The 8931-nt window shown below is 43.5% G+C and overlaps 1 protein-coding gene across 11 annotated transcripts in view; it reads left to right on the top strand.

Annotated features, from left to right (window-relative positions):
- Positions 1–6741: 6741 nt before the first annotated feature.
- Pkib (cAMP-dependent protein kinase inhibitor beta) overlaps positions 6742–8931 on the top strand; it is a 102241-nt gene continuing 100051 nt past the window's right edge. For 8 of the 11 annotated variants that reach the window (XM_060373244.1, XM_060373233.1, XM_060373241.1 and 5 more), the window contains exon 1: positions 6742–7098. The gene's annotated coding sequence lies outside the window, so the exon portion shown is untranslated. The remainder of the gene's footprint in view (positions 7099–8931) is intronic. The other 3 variants (XM_060373237.1, XM_060373238.1, XM_060373240.1) reach the window with 2 other exon arrangements.

The raw sequence follows: 8931 nt of genomic DNA, 5'->3' as shown, positions 1-8931 counted from the left end.
TACCCTTAGGGAACCCACGTGGAAGCTGAGCAGCCATGGGCTACATCTGTGCAAGGGTTCTGGGTTATCTCCGCGCATGGTCCTTGGTTGGAATATTGAAGAGACCCACTTTTTTAGGAGGCTCAACCTACTCTAAGTTTCAACAATGATGTGTAAGGTATGGTTTACTTGAACTCATCTAAATAAAAAGGAAATCAAGCCAATCCGTGACATCTTCACATTCTTTATATTTGTCTTCAGCAGCTGAGTAAAACAAGATGATAACAATCTACTAAACTCACATGGCAGTTAGGAGATAATACATATGAAAAGTTTTAAGGGCGTGTGAAAAAGTTTATAGACTTTGATTTAGATTTGCTATGGTCCCTAAACATGTGAAGGAAAAGCTGTACAGTTTAGACAGCAACATGGTTAACATGATTAATTGAGGAGATATGAAAGAAATAGAATTAATGATCCTCCAGAAAGCTGATAATTTGTGAACAAAAGTTTGGAGAAATTAAGCGGCTTTGTTAAAAAAATATAAAGTAGTAAAAACTAACCTAGCCTTTTGTACCACTTATGAACATTGAAATAAGGAAGCCACTTGGAAGGATGAGTTGATTAACCTATCTAGAAAACAGGATTTGTATTTGAATGTGGTAAGACCTGTAGAAAGAAATGAATAGATTGGTAAAATGTTCTATGTATGGAGCAGAATTTAGATTTAATGAGGAAGCCAGTTCAGAGACATAGAAATTTACATTAAGACAATCCTTCAGTCATACTGTTATCAGACTGGGAATCACAACCCAGTGCCACAAGTCAGGTTTGGTCACACATCTTCCAGAAGACAACTAACAGAAGACAACTAAGCAGAAGGGAAATTTCTTCAATGTGGCCACATAAGTTAGTGGGACAAAGGGACCCAGCAACCCCCTATGTCTGTTCTTGGGATCCTGAAGTGATATTAAAATGTAAATAGAGGGTCAAAGTTATGCATATCTAAGCACATGGTCACTGTGTAGTTCTGCCCAGCACTGACCCATCGTTATCTGACCTCCAGTTCCTTCCCAGAAGGTATTCTGACAAGTTCTTAGAACTGAGTTAAATGTATTTTAGGGAGACAAGTTCCCCTCTGTCCACTGTTTCAATAGTCTGATATATTCAGATTGAGAAGCACAGAGTGTCTCTTTTAAATATCTTCATTTCTACCATGCTGGTTATAATAACTATTTGCTTCACTCCTGAGAAATCTGACTTTATTGAGATTATACAACCATGAGTGTCTCATTTGGAATCAGAACCCAACACCTTCTGTTTTTCATCTATATCAGCACATGATGCTCCATTGATCAGGATAGTAAGTCTTGTGTGATACAGAAATAGAGAAATAGGGGAAATAATAATAGGGAAAATAAGGTTAGTTTCATGTGAAATTTGTATTTTAAAAACTGAAGGAAGTGGCATTTGTTTTTCTGTTTCTATGCTTCTTACTGTGTATCTTTTAAAAAATTATTTATTTATTCACTTTACATCCCAATTGTACCCCCCTCTTTCCTCTCCTCCAAGGCCCACCCTTCCTCTCTTTTCACTCTCCCCCTCCCCTATTTCTCAGATAATGGGAGCAGCTCCTACTAACCCACCCCAGCTCATCAAGTCACATCAGAACTCTTTCCCTATGGCTCCACCAAGTAGCTCCATCAGGAGGGAGTAATCCGAAAAGAGGCAACAGAGTCCATGTCAGCGACAGCCCCCGCTCCCCTTACTCGGAGCCCACACAAAACCTGATCTGCCCACTACTACATCTGTGTTGGAGGCTTAGGTCCAGTCCATGCATGGAACTTGGTTCTTATCTTCTAAAAGTTAAGTGTTTTCTTTCTGAACTCTGTCATTGGTGAAGCTCACCTTTGGTGGACATGGGCTCTTTAGCGTCCTTTACTCAGAAGAAGTAAAGTCAGCACTGGGGCAGCTGGGGTTCTACCTCTGTGTCTTGAGGCATTGCATTTTCAAAGCTGGTTTCAGGGCCACCTCCTCTGAGGCTTCTCCCAAATGGATGCTCTTCTAATCTGCTTTAAAAAAAAAAAAAACTCTCTTAAACTGCTTTGGAATCTGTTACTGTCATCATTGAGCAAATGATGTGTAGAAACTTTGATGGAATTTCTAGTTGTCTGCCTTCAACAAAGAGGAAGAACCAAGGAATTTTGCTCTTTGAAGATGGTTCCATTAGATCCTGGCAGCTTCTTGAACGCTTCTTTGGGTGTCTGCCAGCCAGAGGAGAAAGGAGCCTGGCTAACACTGTTTTAAATTGCTCTTTCTCCCTTCTGAAGAATACTTAAGACTGTCTCTTGTATGGAGGCAGCTTATGAAACTATTTCAACCTTGATGCCAATGTCAGAAAGGTATAAAAATACTACTCTGGCCTTTTTTTAGTTTTATGCTTTTAAGGAGAAATGCAATAAGGCCATCCCAGAGACTGTCTTTTAGCACCAGGGAGCCACACCTGTACTCTAGAATGGAGGGTGGTGAAGAATTGGCCCATGGAATCCCATTTTCTCAATTATCTGTACCTGAACTTGGTCATCTCATAGGTACATGGCTCCTTATTTTGTTTCTAATGTCAAGTCACCACTCTTAAAGATGTAACATCACTCTGGGAAGTTTTACTGTCAGAATCTTATTAATATTAAATGTAGTGCTCCAAACACTTCAGAGGCATTGATAAGCCTCATATTTTTATTATATCTCAGTTTGCCAAATAGCCTTGAAAATCTCTCACCTGGTCATATCATCCAGCCTGACTAATCCTGGGGGCTTGGCATATTGGAGCACAGTGTGCTAATGGTGTAGCCTAAAAACATAGGTTCAAATCCTAGTCCAAGGCAGTGATTCTCAACCACTCTTTCACCTGCGTCATCTAAGACCATCAGAAAACGCAGATATTTATATTATGATTTATAATAGTGGCAAAATTACAGTTATGAAGTAACAATGAAAATAATATTTTTTTGGTTGGGGGTCACCACAATATGAGAAAAATGATTGCAGCATTAGTAAGGCTGCAAGCCTCTGTTTTAATATAGGTATGTGCGTCCAGATGAAATCATCTGAGCATAACTGGAAGGGCCTTCAAGTGTCCTCACATCAGAAAAGAACATGGACTGCAGAGGAGAAATCTGAGTAAAAATGATGACAGGAGCACAGAGAATAGACCACACAGTACTAGCCAGTCTGCATCAAGGATGACTTAACAGTGACCCAAAGACAGAAGAGATGACAATAAGCTTCTCCAACAGGGCCAAGAGGGAGAGTTGTTCTGTTGATATCTTGATTTCAGACTTTGGTTCCCAATCTATGAGAGAATACAAATATGTTTGTTTAATTCAGCTAGGTTGTAACAATTCATTATGGAAAACCTAGGAAGCTAAAATACTCAGAACTATGGAGTAGGTTGTTAGTGGCTATTACCAACATTAACTCAGATCTCAGCAAGCACTGCCCCAAACAGAACAGAATGTATTTGAGACCTTGCACATCCCTTCTGCCTACAAATCTTGGTGTCCCATAAAAATGAAATCTTGCTTCAAGTGGCAGAAGGTCCATGTGGCTTCTGGCTTCACATATCCTTCCATTTCTCCACTCAGCCACAGTTTTGATCACATACTCTTCACAGTCCAGTGCAACGTGAAAATACTACTTTGTGTTTAAAGGTTATTAAAGTTTTCAAGGCAGGGTCAGAAGATAAGTTTTCTTAGAGGCAAAGCTTTGTTCAAAAAAGTTGTAGGGCCTTGAGGGGTTTTCTCCGCAAAGCCAACCTAACCTTAGAGAACCCTAATTTAGTATTGAATTTAGCATTTAGTGTTTGTAAATTCCTGACTAGCCCCCTGTTCTGGATTTCAGGGAACATTCCCTTTCTCGGTTTCTTTCAGCTCTGTCAGTTCATCTGCTGATTGTCTCACACCCTCCTGGAACTCTTGGGAATGGCATCATACCCTGTTGCTCTTTGGTATTGAGCTGTTCGCCACTTCTTCTAACAAACTGTCTCCCATGTAGTTCCTCCCTCTTGGGATGTGGCTTTCTTCCTTCAGTTCCAGATCTTTCCACTACATGCATGGATGTCTCTCAAACCATGATCTAATCATATACTCACAGGCATCATTGTTGGGGGCTTCAGTGCTTATATGGATACCTTACTCCCTAGTTGCTTGGTCATTGTCATAGTCAGCTGGTCTTAGCCACAGCTTCTCCATAAATTATGTCATCATTATTCTGGCAAAGATATCCGATGTCACCCTACAATGTCATCCTACCTTCTAAGTACAACCTTTGTTGTCTTGTCTGTATTATTTGATTGAGATTGAAATGCTTTAGTTCCTCTTCTTTCTCTACTTCCATCTTCACTGATTTCTATCTTCTTTTCAGATTACTGCATATCCCTCTTCTTCATCTACTTCAAGACCTAACAGCTAACCTCATTTGTCTTTCCACCATCTTTCTTCCATCATTTAGAAGCTGAATTGAGCTTTCTGTATTTAAAGTCACTGTCTAACACAATTTAAGGCAACCGTGGGGAACTATTGTTACCTTCCATTCTTGGACTTGAAATACTTTGTATGTAAGGTCAGTTCCATCCAGTGGCAGTTGCTGCAGATCTTCATGCTGTCCACATGGTGGCATTGGCATCATTTAGATATAAGAGGACACACACACACACACACACACACATCTTCCATGTTCTTGAAGTATCTAAGAACATTGTACAAATAGTGTTTTTTCTTTAAGTCACTAAACATAAGAACAAGCATAAAGAAATCAGTTTGTTCATTTAAAAACTACTCATTAGGTAAAGACATTTGTTACCACCAAACCTGACGACCTGTCCCAGGACCCACATGATAGAAGGGAAGAAACAAACTCCAAATGTTGTCCTTTGACTTCCACACATGTGTTATGGCACCATATTACTTATGGTGTATAAATAAATAATGGAGTACAGAATTAAACAAAATATCTTCCCTCTAAACATCTGTCTTTGTGGATACCTTAGATATTGAGGACAAAGTCTTGTAAGAGTTATCTTCAGATAATTTTAAGTATCTAACACTTTAAAGGAACATCATTGAGGACTAACTTTTAAAATCGAATTTGTCTCCAAATTCAGTTTTTTTTTTAAAAAAACAAAACAAATTGCGAATATAAGGACTATAGTTTCACAGTCATAACACTTTGGTCATTGTCAAATAAGTCATAATTTCAGAGCTTTTATGCTTATACCTCATCATAGATCCCTAATGGGAACTAGGTTTAGAATAACCAGATAACACATGCATTACACTATGGGCTAGTATTGGGACTTAGAAGTGTGCCAAATAGTAGCTTGATCTCTTTTATGAATACGCTGTGACTACATAAATGTTCTCATGGAAAAAAAAAAAAAACGCACTTATCCCAACATTTTGAGAACTCACATCACATTACCAGGATGTAATTTAAACGCGCCAGCACTTCTGAAAGCAGAAAGACATGAGTTCTAAAATCATTTTGGATCTTTTAAAATGAGGTTCATTTATTTTAATTTTATGTGTGTTTTGCCTGTGAGTGTATTTCTGCATCACGTGCAAGTAGTGTCTGAGGAGACCAGAAGAGGGCGACAAAACCTTTGGGGCTGAAGTTTCAGCCAGTTGCCATATACAACATGGGTGCTGGGAATGTGACACTGGTCCTCTGCCAGGGCAGCAGAGCTCTTTACTGCGGAGCCATCTCTTCGAGCCCTCTCTTAAACTTTTAAATCAAATATATGCATGTGCACTGGTGAGTACGTTCATGTGCGTGAGGAACAAGGGTAAGCCAGACTACAATTTGGGGGAGTTGGCTTTCTCCTGCCACCATTCAGGTCCCGGAAATCAAACTCAACTCACCAGGTTTGGCAGTAAGCCCCTTTCCCCTTTAAGTCATCTCGTAGGCCAAGCTTTGGGTTTTCCTGTTTCATCTTACGCGCGCAGGGTCTAACTTTGTTGAGTTCTGGTCTGTTGTCTACAAGTACTGCACGGTGGGGTTACAGATACTGAATAACTTACAGAGTCTAACCATCGTACGCTTTGCAGACGTGTTAAATGAGGAGCTTTAGCGGCTTCTGTTTTAATGCGTTGCGGTCTCTCTGTAAGAAGGACCATTTGGAAGAAGTCAGCAGGCAAGCGGTAACTGAGACCTGAAATTTCTGGAAGCCAGAAGCAAGGTAATTGAGCAGCACAGAGCTGAGAAGTCTAGGAATTCTGGTGACAGATCCAAGACATTGGAGGCCACTGGGACTTCTGGGAGAAGCCACCTCCTGTCAGCAGCGTCGTCTTCCATTTCCTCCATCGTTTAAAGGGTTTGACGACGCTTAATAGTAAGAACCATTTTCCTTAGACCGAGAGTCTAAAAAGCGAAGCTTGATACACACCGATTTCTGCTTTTCATTGCACACACACAAAAAGTGTTCTGTGCGGTGTGAGACTCTAGTGTGCTCAAAGAATCCGCCGAGAACCGCGAACGCCCAGCTTCCAGGTGCAGACAGAGGTACTTTCTCCAAACACCCCTTGTTAGATAAGGTGCCACCTCCTGACACCAGGAGCCCAAGCCCTGGAAATGCACAGCTACCCGAGGGAAGGATGACAGCAACCAAACAGTCAGCAGGGGAGGTGCGAAAGTTCCCCTCAGCTTTCTCCAGCAAATTCTCAACCGAACCCGGGGGAGGCGTGTGTGTGTGTGTGTGGCGGGGAGACGGACTGACTCAGGCTTTCCGCGGACTTGCACAGAAAGAGCTTTCCCCTTAGGACGCAGGGAGGCAAGAGCCGCTGTTGCGCCTGTCCCCTAGGGGCTCGACGGTGGCGGGTTCTGCTCGGAGGAGGGGCTGGTCCTGCGGAGAGGAGCTCAGCTCCCGGGGGCGGGACCGAGCCGCTCCCTCCGCCCCACACACCGCCACCACGACCTCAGCAGAGCGCTCGCACGCCACCGCGTCCCACGGCAGAGGCGGCGGCGAGCTCGAGCCGCTTCGCAGCCCCTTGCCGCAGAGAGGCCGGCAGGAGGCACCGCGAGGGACCCGGCCCGGGGGCCGCCCGCATCCCCTGCGCGCAGCTGGTATGTACCGCGCGGACCGCGAGCGGATGGAGAGAGAGAGAGAGAGAGAGGGAGAGAGGGAGAGAGAGAGAGAGAGAGAGAGAGAGAGAGAGAGAGAGAGAGAGAGAGAGAGAGAGAGAGAGAGAGAATGGAGGGAAAGGACCCGGGGAGTCGGGGAGACTGAGCGAGCGAAGATGTAAGTGCAACTTTGCTGTTTTACCACCCTGTCTGCTCACGCCGCCGAGGGGGAATTCAGAGCACACCCCCTCCTTCCACCTGAAGCTGGGGGACCGAAAGCAGGTGAGCCCGCGAGGGCGAATCACCGGCTTTTGCCTGCTGGGCACTGTAAGTGGACTCCCTTGACCCCCGGTTGTAAGTTGTTGAGCCTTTCCCTGGTCACGCCATCAACGCCACGTCGTTTTCCTCCGGCCTCATTTTCCAAGCTCCCCGCTTGGCTTGCTTCACCAGCGCCAAAGGGGTCTGAGTTCCAACCCGCTCTAAGGGTCCAGAGCTGTGGCTTTAGCCAAGTCACCTCACCTTACCGGTTTTCCCCCATTCCTTGATAAAGTGTTCCTGTGAGGAAACCAGAGACCTCCTGGGTGCCCTGGAGCCGTGTCATACTCTCCCTGCTGCTAGGATCCTAGCTGATAAAAAAGGAGGGACTCAAATGCCAGGGGGTCCCGAGTCTGAGGGACTAAAGGCACCCCAGTCCAGGCTGGTCCTGGATGCCGTTACCGCAGCCTTTTGGGGGTTTTCCTGAAAGTGTCTTCTGGAAAGGGTGACCCAGTCTTATGAACGTCCAGGATCCCACAACTCAGTTCTTTTCTTCAGTGAGGCTGAGGTGATAGTGGCATTCCATCTTCTCAGAGATAGTATCAGAGCGCATTCCTGATTCAGAAAAGGGCCCCTAGGAGGAGCAGGTGCTGGGCCCCAGGGAACCACTTAAAGTGGTAGAGTGTAGCAGCTGGAGTCTGCCAGAGCAGCAGGTGGACACTAGACGCTCATGACCACTTAGACACATGTTCAGTCAGGAAAGACAAACCAAAACGAAGCACTCCGAGCAGTGGCTGGACACTGAAAAACTAACGAGGCTTGCTTTTCTCTTTGTCTACAGTAACCTTTAAAAATCCATCTATAGGCTTCACAGTGTGTCTTCCCGCATTCATCCACCCCCGACGTGTTAAAAAAAAAAAGACTTCCTTGACTTTAAAGGAAAGCTCAGAGTTTGTTTGTTTGTTTCAAAGTGAAAACTGTGAGAACAACCCCGTGATGGCAATGATTGCGCCCCCCAGAACGCTGTGTCCTGTGACAGCCAGACACTAGTCAGTGCCTGTCAAGGGAGCTTATTTTCCCAAAAAAAAAAAAAAAAAGCGTTTGGCAAGTTCAACTGATTCAGTTTTAAACAAATATCCAATTTTGGGGGGAAAAAAGGCCCAGAGAATAGTTTTAGTAATTTACTCCCTTCCCCCCCCTTTGGTCTATGACTTTCTGGGGGGTTGAGGGTTGATTACTCAATGTAGAATATTTTAAGAAGTGCCAAATTCCATTCTTGTTAAAGAATTTCCCCCTCCTCTTTAGTCAACGTAAGCGTATGTTTAAGTTAATGATGGATCAATTTATTTTTCTAACAGTCTTACAGTTATTTAAATTTCTATGCACTATGCATTATAGATTTAAAAATAAATTGAGATATAGGTTGTTAATTCATACATCATAAACATTGCCCTGTCTGAAGGCGAACGATTTTTAGAAAGCCACCTCCTATCAATGAATTTTAGAACTTTCACCAAGATGCATGATAATTATTATGGTCTGGTTTTAATCCTCAGCAATTTGTAAGAGCCATCATGCCTA

This window comes from Meriones unguiculatus, chromosome 20 (genome assembly GCF_030254825.1).
Source record: "Meriones unguiculatus strain TT.TT164.6M chromosome 20, Bangor_MerUng_6.1, whole genome shotgun sequence".
NCBI classification, from domain to species: Eukaryota; Metazoa; Chordata; class Mammalia; order Rodentia; family Muridae; genus Meriones; species Meriones unguiculatus.
The sequence above is the reverse complement of the archived record's forward strand: the minus strand, read 5'-3'. Positions and strand labels throughout refer to the sequence as shown.